Here is a 15,615-nt window from a genome sequence, read left to right as displayed (position 1 = left end):
ATCCTTGCGTATGAAATCCTCACACGAAAATGATGCTGCTTTCTCCAATCATTTATCTTCTTGCGCTGCTTTCTCCAAAATATATCTCCTTGCGCTGCTTTCTCCAAAAATGGTGTTTCTTTCACCAATCACTCTTTTTCCAGGGAACAGGCTTCTTTCTGCTCCGCTGTATTTGACAGAGGTGTTGTTTTCAAAATACCAGCAAATCCCAGCAATTCGACAGAAGAACTTTAATCCTTCGATGAGGAAGAGCACATTCGCGTACTCATAAATCTCCTTCGTTGCTGGTTTAAAATAGCTCAATTATTGGCTATGTAAACTGGTTAAAATGTACTTCTTTTTTGAAGCACGAAAGACCAACACACACATGTGGAGGTTTACAATCTCCTATCACACTCTGTCAAGTCCAAATTCAAGCCTCCAGCTTTTTATACCAGTACTCATGCAAAAACCCATCATCTATTAATAAACCATCACTTCATTCACATCTTCACAGATGATGCAAGCTTGGGATTTCCCAAGATTAATTATACACATTAACCTTTCTCATTACATCACTTCCTGGGTTTTTTCTCTATGGTGCAACTATGCACAGAATATTGAGTAACATGGAAAATCCCTATGACATTAATAACTCTGATTCAGTTTGTTTTGATCACCTGATGAATGAAAGGGATTCCCCCAGAACATGCCATAACACACAAACTATTGCATGATTGCTTCCAAAGTGCTTTCCCTTGTCTCACACTTCTCATGACATACTTCCAGCTTGTAAACAAAGTTAAATAATTAAATTAAATTACTGAGGGCACATCACAAAACTGTTTGAAAAAAAAATTTAAAATGACATTTGGCAACATTTTTAAATTGTTGTTGTATTTTCATATAACATTTTTAAAACGTTTTTATAAAACAATAACAACATCGCCTCGAAAGCGCTCCCGTACCCGTAAGCGAAATAAGGGACTGTTCACAAACACTTGTTAGAGGGCCTGATGCAAAAAAGGGGGCCGTTAAAAGTTTTGACTCTCCTAGGGGGGTAGGGCTCTGAAAAAAATTGACCACAAATTTTCCCGGGAAAATTGAGTCTATATGCTTTTCTATGGGGTTGACCTTTTTGAATTTTTTGAGATCTGAAAAAGACGGGGTGTTAAATTATTCTCATTTTATTACCACTATGTACATGTATGAATCTGCAATTCTAACATTTGGTTGGTTTTAAGGGGTGTTTTGGAATGGAAGGTGAGTCAGGGGTCAAAAACAAAATTGTTACCTTTTTGACCTCAGCACATGTGTATGTATGATGTGCCATACAAAAATTAACAAAACAATACCTTAAAGTATCATATTTTAATGCTTTTTCCCATAAACAGTATCTTTTACAAGCTACAACTATTTGTACCGGGGGCGTGTCTGTTGTCATGTCGTAACAGACGGTCAGACCTTGAATAATAAATATTTTGGCTTTACATTACGCATTGCAGAAAGTAATTATAGTAGCCTTGGCCCAAGGCTTTGGGTCTATAAGTCACAGGAAAGCACACAATATAGGCCTATTCAACAATTGCTTTATATGCCCCCCTCCCCACGTTGTGTTGTCTCATATCCCTGGTCAAATCCAGCTTGCAATAAATATAGGTCTAAATGTGCTGATATTACCTCATGGTGGTTTCTTTAGTGTTTACGTGTAAATGGCTAGCATTGCACCTGGCACCACTTTCCATACTGTTAGATTACATACATACATGTAGGACCAAAATAGTGTACTTACAAGTTTTAGGAAACTGACCAAATCATAGATCCAAACTCAATATCCTACAATTGGTCTTAGATTACATGCATGCAGCTGTGGCACCAAAATAGTGCCCTCGTAAGTTATACCTTTTATATCTTGTTTGGAAGATTTTGAACTTAATAATTTTGGTATATAGGCCTACATGAATTTTCATTTTTGATGATTCATTGACACTACTATGTTAATTGTAAAGTAGAGCCTATGTTAAATACAAAATAATAGGCCTATGATATCTTGATAATGATAATGTCGCACACCTATTATAACTTTAGTAATTTAGGCATAGGCCTATTATAATACAGTCTACATGTATTTTCACTGAAAATTAATTTGACTGTTCTAACCATGTCAAAAGACTTGGTCAAGTCTAAAGCAATAGAGGGTATACAATACAATGTCACTCCTGGCAGAGTTAATCTCATCATATTCATTGAAATAAAATTTTGACAGTCGTATAAGCTACCACGGGCCAATCGAATGATAATACAGATAAAAACAGGTGATAGGTATGAATGGTTTTGGAATCGAACTACACACCTGTTCTCTGTCACCTTAAAACTATTCCATGTCTATCCCTGAATGAACCAACCGTAACGGTATAACAATTGATGAGTTTAGGCCCAAAGAAATTGATACATTTAGACACACCTCAGTGATCCGAATACATTAATGTCCAATTTTGTGGAATATAGTATTGGCGAGTTGTGATTTACTTTGCAGAGTTTTTAAACTACGTTTTAAAAATAAAATACGGCGGTATAATGTGTGTGGTAGCATGTACATATAGTGTGGCGTAGGGCCTATAAATGGTGATGGGTGTGTATGGGCGCGGGGTGCTTGTTTTAGGGTGCGCTTATCTGTATGATGTACCCTTTGTGAAATAGCACAGGGTCTGTGCGAAGTGGATGCCTTACATTTTGTTTCTTGTTATTTTTAAGTTAAGATTTAGGCCATATTGGTAAAATACAGATTGTATGTTGAATGTACATTCTCATGAATATTGATTGACATTATTTTCCAATATGTCAGCGCTCTAATCAGACACAATAGAACAATGAATGTTGCAGCCCGCTGGTTGTGACCCAATCTAATATATTGTTGCGACTCAATCTAATCTATTGTTGAGACCCAGTCAGCAGTGGAAAAACATTCCAGCAAACATACGTAATATGCCTATAGACAGTGTGGAAAAAGAAACTCGGTGCGCTTTGCAGGTTTAATTAGCTGTATGGACTTGGTACATACCCGAGAAAATAATACAAGTCGATCGATACACAGGGACGAAACTTTAAGTTGCAGAAACTTTAAAGACACCCGCAGTCAGGGTTTGATTTTACGAAGGACTCAGGAAAAACTTGAAGAATCAGAGGTATGCTCTTTGGAGAAATAAACTCTTAATTTATATTTATTAATAATCAATAAGTGTTCCACCTTTACTCCCTAATAAATATACCTTCTCTATACCCAATGGTTAATTTCTCAAAGTTGAAAAGTCTGCTTCAAATTGTCGCTGCATCATTCTAAAAGACATTGCAACTTACTTAGAGTATTGGTGACATGCGCGTATTTTGGGGCAGCTTTGGGGCATTTTCTGGAAAAAAATACTAATCTATTTTTATGGAAATGTTACAATATGGAAAGGGGTTTTAAGGTGCGTATAATCTATTTCTGATGTTATTGGCTCAAGTCAAGGTCAGGAGTGAAAGGTAAGGTATCGACGGTGCCCACTATGTGGACACTTCTTTTCCCCCAACACTCCTAGCCCACTCTGAAGCATGGCATGATGGAAGTACTTCTTCCATGTTGTCCATGTGGAGTATGCCGGCTACCTAACCAAGTACCAGATCGTGGGCGCACTCAATTGCGCCTGTCTGTTGGTGCCATGTTGGGTGCTGCAACACTGTCTCTGCTGACCAGTTTGGAGAGCACAAGATTGATAAAGGAGCTCTCAAGGACATGACTTTTTCTACTTAGCCAGAGACACCTTCCCTATCACCGTCCATGTGGACTATATACTTGCTTATACACCAGGTCAAACTGTGCACAAGGAGGAGTTGAAGCACCGGCACATTTTGGATATAGTAGATTGGGGTTTTATTGATGCGGAGATGGAAAAGCGCCCACACCCACTGGAAGATCAAAATCCTCAACTATACAATCCGTCACTGGCCAAATTGCATCCGCTGATGTGAATGTGGCGGATTCAATTATAAAGAAAGTTTAATTTTGATTTATATAGTGGGTGCTCCCGCACCAAAGTTGCATCGTTTTCTTATATAGGCCTACACATGTATTATACATGTGTGTATTTATTTATCAGTATTGGCAAATCCTTCGTCATTCTATTTGTACATAACTCGAGGGGGAATGGGGTAAAAAGTTACGCACGCTTTGTTCGTAAGTGAAAATGGCGAAGGGGCCCCATCAAGATCTGGAACAAATACTCAGTAGGACAAACCGCCCAACTTATCTAGTGTTGAAAATACACTGCACTTACCATGCTTACATAGAGTTTAATGTATGGAAGATCGTTAAACCAGGGACCAAACGATACTCTTTCTTTCCTTCTTCCTTCCTTCCTTCCTTCCTTCCTTCCTTCCTTCCTTCCTTCCTTCCTTCCTTCCTTCCTTCCTTCCTTCCTTTCTTTCTTTCTTTCTTTCTTTCTTTCTTTCTCTCTCTCTTTATTTCTTTCTTTCTTTCTTTCTTGTTCAGTTGAGGATTTTGATCTTTCCAGTGGGTGAGGGTGCTTCTCCATAAGACCCAAATCTTCTATATCCAAAATGTGCCGGTGCTTCAACTCCTCCTTGTGCTGTTTCTGCACACTTTGGCCTGGTAAAGCAAAATATATAGTCCACATTAGCACATGGACAGTGATATGTCACCACTGGTTTAGCAGAAAGAGTCATGCCCGGCCCTTGAGAGCTCCTTTATCAATCTTGATGGCAGCACAGATCCTGGAGAGAAATGATGGCAGCTTGCTCTCCAAACTGGTCAACAGAGACAGTGTTGCAACACTCAACATGGTACCAACAGACATGCCCACTTTTCTTTATTTTTAAATAAAGAAAGAGTTTTAACTCTTCTTTCTTTCGTTAACTCTGTCTTTTTTCTTTCTTTAAGGTTATTAATTATTTTTAGCTGTTGTGATTTGGTAGTTCACAGCATCTTACGAATGGTAGTGAGCTTTGGCAAAAACTGCATATTTGCTCAATTCATAGCGAGCGTGTAGAAGAATTAAAATATCACAGATATACTTTTATAGGTGCTGTGGTTCTTGAGTTACGTTGTGAAGAGGACTGAAACAACAACACTTTTGTAAAACGTACATAACTCATTAACAACAATAAATTAAGCAAGTTTACAAAGTATATGATTTGTAGAATGAACTTTTGCAAAACATCAATGTGTTAATTTTCAATAATAAATTGATCTAGATAATGAAAATCGATTTTTAGGTTGCTTCGACCAACAATACCTCGTCTACCCTTAACTCTGTGTTTGTCTTTCGTTCTTTGTTTTGCAAATATCACCATGTGACAAAGGCTAGCCATGAATTAACACGGCACTTTCACGTAGCTTCTTCCCAGCAACCTACGCACATTCCAATCAAAAGTTCATGGTAAAAGGAGCCCAATGTCAAATAATTTTTATAGAAAAATAAACTGACTATACCAGAACAGGCAAATATCTGAAGTTCACTCCAATCCATTGACAAATAATATATGTCAATTGTTCACAGGGAATGATATATATGCCCGGGATGTATGTATACATTATTTTTGCAAAGGTTTCCATGGGTACTTGATTCATTAGAAGAAGCATGAATAATTTCCTCTGTGTTTGTGCAATGATCCAAATAACCCGTGAATTCTGTAGAGCTAAGAATTAAGTTCATTTAAGGTAGACTTAAGGTGGTACTACACCCCCTGTTAAATTTTGTGACTAATTTTCAATTTTTCTCAAAAAATAACTACACACTGGTAACAAGAGTTATGTAGGGCCTATATTGTAGGCAAGGAATCCAATTACTTCACTGAAATTTCAGTGATTCAAGACAAGTGGTTCATTATGTATGTTAAGAAATGAGGTACATTCTAGCGGTACCTCTTTTCTTATCATAAATAACGTACCGCTTGTCTTGAGTCACTGAAATTCCAGTGTAGTAACTGGATTCCTTGTCACAAATTTATCAAAGGGTGTAGTACCACCTTAAACTATCAAATTTAGTTTATACGATGATAAAAATATGGAATGACTTTCTCTTTCAATTTGTTGCAGTCATCAAAGTTTCAGGGCAAAATTCATAACCATACAGATTTGGGCCAGACCAATATAAGCAAACATGCAAAGATATGAATTAATTTACATAGTTTACCAAATTAATTCAGACACATGTAGAAAATGAAATTATTTTTACTTCAAAATCGTCTGAAAATGCTTTTAATTGTGCACTTTGAAAATAAAAATGTGCAGCCCGTGCAGTTTTTCAATGGTTATTTCTAGCCCGGCGAGTTAAAAAAAAAGTACATTTAAGCTGTCAGTTCAGCCCCGGCCCCTTGCCTTTCTGGCCTACGGACCCCCTGTTTTGTTTGTTTTTGTTGGGGTTTTGGGTTTTTGGTTTTTTTTGTGTGTTTTTTTGTGTGTTTTATTTTTGTTTTTGGTTTTTTTTGTGTTTTTTTGTGGCTTTTTTACAAGGTTCTAATAAACTAGGCCCATTATGTGACACACCTGAGGCCCTACCCCAAAGATGTGCATTTTACCCAATTTGGTCCAGCCAGAGGTCAAAGGTCAAGGCCCCAGTGAACCAAATGTAATTACAAATACTGTTTCACAGCCAATAAAAATACCATTATACATGTAGGTCACCTAGTATGAGCCCCAAATGCTAAATGTTAAATGTTAAATATAAGAGGCAGGGAACTTAGATCTCCGGGAATTGCGACTGAAAAAGGTCACGATTCACACAAGTCGGACCTCATCTCTACGACCTGAATTGACATAGGTCAGTTTATTTCCCGGCATGCTTAGTAGGCACATCGGTCTTACCATAGACCCTGGAAGATATTTAATAAACGTTTGCTCCACAATTTATCAATACATGCATGATAAAATATTAAAACATCGTATAAGAACTATTCTATAGTAAATCAGTTATACCAAGTAACTGATGAGGCATTAAATATGCAGGATATTAATCATCTTCCTAATAGGCAGACTATGGTACATGTCATAGACGTGACTTTTTACTTCCGCAAATGGCCGTTGGTCGGACCTCATCTCTTCTCAAATTGTGACCCAGGTCCCGACATTTAACCCTATGCAGTCTCATCCCCTGGTATAGACTGGTACCCTTAAAGGCCTTATCCCATAGATGTGACTATTGTTTTTACATTTTGGGCCCTGTGCCCCATGACCCCAAATGTTTAAAAAAGCAGTAATCTAAAGCAAATTTAGCAGGTGACATCACCCTTAGGCCTAACACTGGAACAACATATGTGGGTACATGAGCCTTATATGTCAAATATTATGGGCTTATTGTTATAACAAATACAGCGACTTCAGGACACTTTGGTATACTATTGGCGAGGGTACTTGGCCCCCCTATACATATACTTACTTCTTTACACTAAACCAAGTAAATAGCCTGTTAAAGGGCATATATATTGCTCGGACAACATAATACCATTGGCAAGCTAATATTATGAGGGCAACGAAAACGACTCCTTTTTTTGAGAAAATAATCGTTTAAAATTGATATTCCGCAAAAACCAACTGTAAGCGGTGAGTTCCTTCGAACGAGACAGATTTGACCTACAAACTAATGTGATGTCATGATATGAATATTGCCAGCTTTGAGAGAATGGACTGTCAACACTCTCAATGTACAGAACGTATACTGTTTTTGTTATCAGAAAAAAAATCTGAATCAAGTATAACAAATTTAATGGTTTTTACACATACGGATAAAAAATCATATATTAGTAAATTGTGATATTACAATTCATATGTATATCAACAAGATGAGGAATACCGGGGTACTTGGACTAAAAAATAATTTAGATCAATTTCACAGTACGAGCTTAGAATTGAGCATGACATATCAATATTGTATTTATTATGCAAATAACCAATTTCTATGGCACGGGAACTAACCTTTAGTTGTGTCTTCCCAATTTCTCGTGGTACAAGGTCGCGCATTATATACACCAATGAACATCAAAAGAGCTCTCCGAGAGCTAATGTGTATGTAGGCCTACTGCTCGTGAACATAATTATAGTGTCCTACACAGCCAGTTTGGTTACGCTATTAAAATAACAGTGCGACTCATGTTAATTTTATTAATACCAAAAGTGTTGTTTTTGCAAATGAAACAACTTTGAAAAACGATTCCGCTATTCACGGCTTTTTGAATTTTTCAAATCAACAAAATCATCTTTCAGTATAAAACAATGCAGAGCTCTGAAAACAATGATTCTTGACATGAATTTTGACATGAATGGGGTTTTCAGTCGGTGTTTCAAAAATGGTAAAATCACTATAGGAGTAGAAATAAGGTTTGTAGTGTGATGCTTATTTCTTTCGTTGGCTAGAAGAGATGAAAAATTTACTTGCAAATGGTAGACTGAAACAGTTGCAAAGATCTATAGCAACGGCTCTCTTGAATAAAGGCGTACATGACAAAGAAGATATGGCCAATATATGTCAAGTTATGCAAAGAAGTGTTTTGTAATATTAAGGAGGGAGTTATTTCTTAAATTTTATTAACGACATATCATTATCATGCAGGCCGTTTCAAATTTTTCAAATCAACCTATATATATATATGTCAAGTTATGCAAAAGAAATCTTTTGTAATTTTAGGGGGGTATTTCTTCCGTATAGACGAATCGCACGAGCCAAGTGATGGTCAGAATTTAGTCGGCCATGACTGGGTCCCCGGCGCACCAAACTGGTGTTGTGACTGCCCAATTGGGTGGATTAAAGCCGCTTAAAAATCGATGTTATGTTGTATTGTGTTGTCAACATTCATCGTTCTATTGTCTACGTGTAACACGGGTGATGAAATGCAGTTTAAAATCCCCGCCAAGGACGCATCATTTCATATTTTAGGTGGGATATACACTACGGGGACCCAGCTATGGCTGCCATTGAAGTGTAGGAATGCGTGAAATGAGATTCGTCTATAGAGATTGTGCATATGACGTATCATACTACAGCAGTGGACGCGGTTCACCAAGTATTTCTAAAAGGCTGCTAGAACAAGAAAAACTTTAATGCTATTTTCTTGCACATGCTGAGGAAGCCTGATTACCTTTTTAAAATAGCCGAGTGGGAGGGTTTTCAATGAAATATTTTTGTGTAAAAACTGAAGCATCTTATGTATAAAATAATATTTGAATATTAACTGTACATCATATATGACGATTCGTGATACCCAACGGTGCTACAGTTTATGTGGTTTAGAAAGCAGAGAATTTTATTTCAATTTTATACACGCTAAAAAATATTTTCTGAATTTAGTGGAAATGAACAGTGGATTGATGGTGAAGATTTTATGTACATTTTACGTAGGTCCCAACTAAAGATTACTGTTTCGTCTTTATGGGAATCTAATCTTTTAATATCTGAAAGAAACTTTGGGGACCTACGTGGACTTCTACTACCGGTATAAATTGCAAAAATCCAGACCGTGTATGCACGAAAAATGGTAGGCCCCACATGTATATATAATATAGGAGTAGCACGTGCAGCTAGCCCGGCGAGTCAAAATCGATATAATGTATTGTGCATGTATGGGAGGTCCATTTATTGTCGGATTTCTGTATGTAGAACACGCAGTTATCAACAATTGAGCGCTATTAATACACATTAATGTTTTTAAGCAAATAAAATTCCAAAATATGGTACGTTTTCTGTCTTTGCTTGTCACGTGGTAAGCCTATGTTGAAGTTGCGATTATATGTTCAAAAAAGTTTCAAGATGGATATCAACAAGTCATGTGGCCGAGCGGTCTAAGGCGCTAGGCTCATTCAGAAGTCACGATAGCGGTGTGGCGTGAGTTCGAGCCCCACCTCTTCCAAACTAAATTTCCCTTTTTGAAAAAAAAATCATATTATGTTAGGGAAATGTGGCTGGGAGAATTTATGTATGACGAAGAGTGGTGTGGTATCATACCGTAGGCTAAATATGGCGGACTACTCAAATGCATTCAACAAAAGCATGATTGCAATCTACCGCGACAGTTCGCCTCACTCACATAGCAATTAAATGCACCACGACCAAATAGGTTGATGACAACATTGAATGGACTGCACTGCGCCATGATTATGGAGAAGGACACCGGTTCAAATCCTTTGTTTGGAGCCAATCAATAATTTCTCTCCCCCCTCTCTCTCTCTCTCTCTCTCTCCTCTCCCCCCTCTCTCTCTCTCTCTCTCTCTCTCTCTCTCTCTCTCTCTCTCTCTCTCTCTCTCTCTCTCTCTCTCTCTCTCTCTCTCTCTCTCTCTCTCTCTCTCTCTCTCCCTCTCCCAGTTTCGTTAATACTTCTTGGTTTTTTTATCATCATACGTCATTTGATTTTTATGATACTTTTCTATCTTTCAGGTTTCAGCTATTCAGCTAATTTGAAAAGATGAATTCCTGCCTAGTTCTGTGTCTCTGTCTCATCGCTGCATACATTTTAGTCAGCGAGTCAGCCAATGTTCCCTTTGCCGCTATAAATAAACAGGGCTTAGTGGTAAGTATCACATGGCGTAGTTTTCAAAAGGAGGGGGCAATGTGACTTTCAATTTTCGAAAACTGTCCAAAATTATCAAATCTCAAAAAAGGCTTACAAATGTACAAATGTCAAATTTACATTGTACTTCGGTTATATTTATATATGCGCTTTTATAAATTCGCGCTGCCATAACAGCTTATAGACAGTAAGTCTCGAAGTGACCTATATCATGATATAGCGAGTGGTCTGACTTCCTATATATTTAAATGCAAAGGCGGAACAACATGAGACTGCTGTGCAGCAAAATTGTCTATTTTGTTCAACTTTGTGATTATGTTGTAAACGTTTCCGTCGTTGAATATTTTTTCCGTCGTCAAATACTTTCAAAATATTGTTTTTGATGACATAAGATACGGAATAATTGCAAAATGTGTAATAATTTTGCAATTCTCTGACCTACGCCACTGACTTTCAAGAATAAGGGTAGTTTTCTGAAACTGAACAACTTGTTTAGGGTACCTTTTCAAATTCTTGGTAAATTACGAATCCAAAAAGGGTACATTTTTTAATTTTTACTTGCCAAAAAACTCATTTAAGTGGTAAATTTTATATATTAGATTACCTTATTAAGGGCCTAAATTTGCTGGTACTAGGTAAAACTTGTTGGTCACGCATGCGTACACTATCATACTTGAGTGGCCCCCCTGGGCTTCCAAGCTGATGTTTGATATAGCTTAACATGCATGTATGATAATTTCCTTGTCTGCTTTATCTTTAGCAAGCCTGGGCCGACCACGATATACAGAAGCGTGACGCAAGTTCTGGGGACAGCCGCGTCGTGGACCCGGATTCCGAAAGTTCTTCTTCCGAATAATTGTGGGCGGGTGCAGTTGCAGCTGTCCAGGAGGAAGCAGTTGTCAAGGGTTCAAGTTCATGCATCTGTATCTGCCCGAATTATTGCACAATGCACATATATCTAAATGGTGACATCCCGCTATCTCTAAGGTCCGCTATCTCTAAGGTTCGCTATCTCTAAGGTTCGCTATCACTAACGTGTAAAGTCTATGGAGATCAGAATCCCGCTATCTCTAATTGAGAAAAAGGTTCGCTATACCTAAAAAAAAGGTCCGCTACTTCTAAGGTTCGATATCACTAATTTAGAATAAGGTTCGCTAGTTCTAAGGTTCGATATCACTAATTTTAAATAGGGTTCGCTATCACTAATTTAAAATAAGGTTCGCTATCACTAATTTTGAACAAGGTCCGCTATCACTAATTTATTGAAGGTTCGCTATCTCTAAGGTTCGTTATCACTAATTCCTATAAAGGTCCGCTATACCTAAGGTTCGCTATCACTAATTTTGTTTAAGGTTCGCTATCCCTAATTAATTAAGGTTCGCTATCTCTAAGGTTCGTTATCACTAATTTCGATTAAGGTTCGCTATACCTAAGGTTCGTTATCACTAATCTTAAATAAGGTCCACTATCTCTAATTTTAAATAAGGTCCGCTATATCTAATTTCAAATAAGGTCCGCTATCTCTAATTTTAAATAAGGACCGCTATAGCGAACCTTATTTGAAATTAGAGATAGCGAACCTTTTTTGAAATTAGAGATAGCGAACCTTATTTAAAATTAGAGATAGCGAACCTTATTTGAAATTAGTGATAGCGAACCTTAGAGATAGCGAACCTTAGAGATAGCGGACCTTATTTAAAATTAGAGATAGCGAACCTTAGGGATACCGGGATTGTTAAAATTAGAGATAGCGGACCTTATTTTAAATTAGTGATAGCGAACCTTAGAGATAGCGAACCTTCAATAAATTAGTGATAGCGGACCTTATTTAAAATTAGAGATAGCGAACCTTATTTAAAATTAGTGATATCGAACCTTAGAAATACCGAACCTTTTTCAAAATTAGTGATATCGAACCTTAGGTATAGCGGACCTTTTTCGTAATTAGTGATAACGAACCTTAGAGATAGCGAACCTTAGAGATAGCGAACCTTAGAGATAGCGAACCGTAACCGTTCCATCTCCGGCACAGTCTAAACCGGTCTCGTGTGAACAACTCCTCTTAAGCAGTATTCAGACTTTTTTATTGTACGTAAAATATTGTATGTAACATTATCTATTACCATTCTATTTCCAGTAATGTTTAAGTTCTAACGAATGTTTGATGACGTAAAATCGATAATATATTTCTAGTAGATATTATATGTAACATATTATCGATTTTTCGTCATCAAACATTCGTTAGAACTTAAACATTACTGGAAATAGAATGGCAATAGATTAAATAACGTAGATATGTTACATACAATATTGTACGTACAATACTCGGAGTCTGTGGAGCGCTTTATGAAGAAATAGTTTCATTAGTATGTTAATATTAAAGCAATATTATAACATTTTCATTCCGAATAGATAAGTATTTCTTTGCCATAAAATGTTAGCTTTTATTATCAGATATGTCCCCTTTTAATTTTGAGCCAAACAACCGAGGTAAAGCAAAGAAAATTGAATTTACTACCAGCGCCGATGTCGCCAATGTGTATCACTCCGTCGGTTGTGTTTGATGTGTATATCCGTCCCGCACGCAATGCACGTACTGTGTTGTCAATATCGTGTACGCGTTCGACTAATATTTCCATCGTAATAATAAAACGCCGAATCCGGCGTTTTATTCAAAATCTCGGATTATGACAAAACTACAGCACCTATAGTCTTGATTTTTCAGGGTATGTTAGTTTAATAAAGTACAATATAATCATGTAAAAACAGAATTTTGGAAAAATATTGAGGGCGTTCTCCTCAGCAAATGTTATAATATGGCTTTAATATCACTACGTCATACATCATGTATTTAGTAGAGCAACATCGCTAATGTTCCGTGATCAGATCGTTGTAACAAATGTTTGAAAGTGTTTCTGACTTGCCTGAAGGATACTGGGTTTTTTTACTAAACAAAAATTCTTTAAGGGTGGTCTTAACCCTGGAATTATGGAAACTTTCGGGCTTCATAACTGCTAAATTATTAGTCTAAAGAATATAAAAGTATACATTTTAGACTGGAAATGACTTGCTGAATTCATCTGTGAGGTCCAATTTGGGCCAAAATGCTCATTTTTGGAGAAAATCCCAAAAAACGGGTTTTTGGGCCAAATTTTTTCGTGCAACGTAACAACAAAATTGTTTGGCCAAAACATCAAGACTCTAGGTGCTGTAGTTTTGTCAAAATCCGAGATTTTGAATAAAACGCCGGATCCGGCGTTTTATTATTACGATGGAATTATTAGTCGAACGCATACACGATGTTCATAACACACAGTACGTACACGGCGTGCGGGACGGTGATATACACAACAAAGGGTCGTACCATAACATGACCGAAGGAGTGGTACGTATTGGCGACATGTGCGCTGGTAGTAAATTCCAATTTTCTTTGCTTTGCCGCAGTTGTTCGGCTCAAAAATAAAAGGGGATATATCTGACAGTAAAAGCTAACATTTTATGGCAAAGAAATGCTAATCTATTTTGTTTGAAAATGTTATAATATTGCTTTAACATAAAATATTAAATGTTTGAGCAAACTCATAGCATATACTCCAAATATATAATACACAAATAAACAAAGCAAGGAGATATCACAGGATAGCCCTTTAAGGGATCTAGAATGAGCGTTTTGAGCGTTTCGACAGTATTTTTGTGGGACATGAGCACATCAGACATATCGAATTGCATTCTGAATACGAAGAATGCCTTTCTGATATCAAATAATTTTCATTTTTTGAAATTCACGATATAATACAAATTTTATGACAAATTATTAAAATTTCATATTTTTCACATTTTTGATATATTACAGCCCTCGAAGTAAATTTTATAAATCTAATGACATATTCTTAAAAAGTGTATGTAGCTGGGAGGAAAAGCCGACGATCAATTGAAAATTTTGACCTTTCATATTGAAGATATGGATTTTTTCCCAAAAGACCTAATTTTTTTTGTGTGTTTTGGGGAAAAAAATTCATATCTTCAATACGAAAGGTCAAAATTTTCAATTGATCGTCGGCTTTTCATCCCACCTACATACACTTTAAGTATAAATCATCAGATTTATAAAGTTTGCTTCGAGTAATGTTAAATATCACAAATATCAATTTTTAATCATTTGCCATAAAATGTGTATTACATTGCGAATTTCAAAAAATCAAAATTATTTGATATCAGAAGGGCATTCTTCCTATTCAGAATGCAATTCGATATGTCTGATGTGCTCTAATGTCCCACAATAAATACTGTCCAAACGTTCATACCCCACCCCTTAAGCCCAAAGGCTTATTTCCGAAGGGGTCCTTAATACATAGAAGGGCAAAAGGCGTATAATAAGTTAATTAGCGTTTACAAGTGACAGAATTGCCGTGAATATATTTCAATTACATCAAATAAAATATATATATACAAGTGAATATTAAAAGTAAAAAAAGCATTTAAACATGATTAAAATCATTAGATACTAATTTGGTTAAAAGATGAGTTTTACAGACTTTTTGAAACTTGGTTTATCAGAAATTGATTTGATTGCACTTGGTAAGTTGGCCCAATCCTGAATGGCATTATAATAAAAAGAGCCAGAAGTGATGGTACATGTAGTGGATTTTGGAACACGAAAATTTTGAGCACTGTTTCTGGTACTGTATTGGTGCACGTTTGAAACTCTGGTAAAATTTGAACTAAGATAGTCTGGGCCAACTTCATTAAAAATTTCAAAAACATGGTTCAACCTGAGTTGTTTTGCCCTATTTTGTATGTTAAGGAAATTAAGATCTTTAAAATCATCTTCTGTAATATGATACATGCAATTCTTATTTAAAATGAATCTGATAACTTTGTTTTGAGCAATTTGTAGGATTTTACTCATCTGCTTACATGTATGTGTGCCAGCATGCCAAGAAGAAATAGAATAATCAAACAAACAAAGTACGAGAGCAGAACATAACATTTTCTTGATATTTTGATCAAGAAACTTTGCCTGCCTGTAAAGAAATTTGAGTCTAGAATTTACTTTTTTTATGACACCAAGACCCATTTCTT

The 15,615-nt window shown here is 36.5% G+C and overlaps 1 long non-coding RNA gene across 1 annotated transcript; it reads left to right on the top strand.

Moving 5' to 3' along the window:
- The first annotated feature begins 2,927 nt into the window (after nucleotides 1-2,927).
- On the top strand, nucleotides 2,928-12,033 carry LOC140142086 (uncharacterized). Its single transcript, XR_011857511.1, has 3 exons — nucleotides 2,928-3,164; nucleotides 10,401-10,533; nucleotides 11,294-12,033. It is a non-coding gene; the product is annotated as an uncharacterized lncRNA (long non-coding RNA).
- The last annotated feature ends 3,582 nt before the right edge of the window (nucleotides 12,034-15,615 follow it).

Source organism: Amphiura filiformis, chromosome 20, assembly GCF_039555335.1.
Source record: "Amphiura filiformis chromosome 20, Afil_fr2py, whole genome shotgun sequence".
Lineage (NCBI taxonomy): Eukaryota > Metazoa > Echinodermata > Ophiuroidea > Amphilepidida > Amphiuridae > Amphiura > Amphiura filiformis.
Note: the sequence above shows the minus strand (reverse complement) of the source record. Positions and strands in the feature narration are given on the sequence as shown.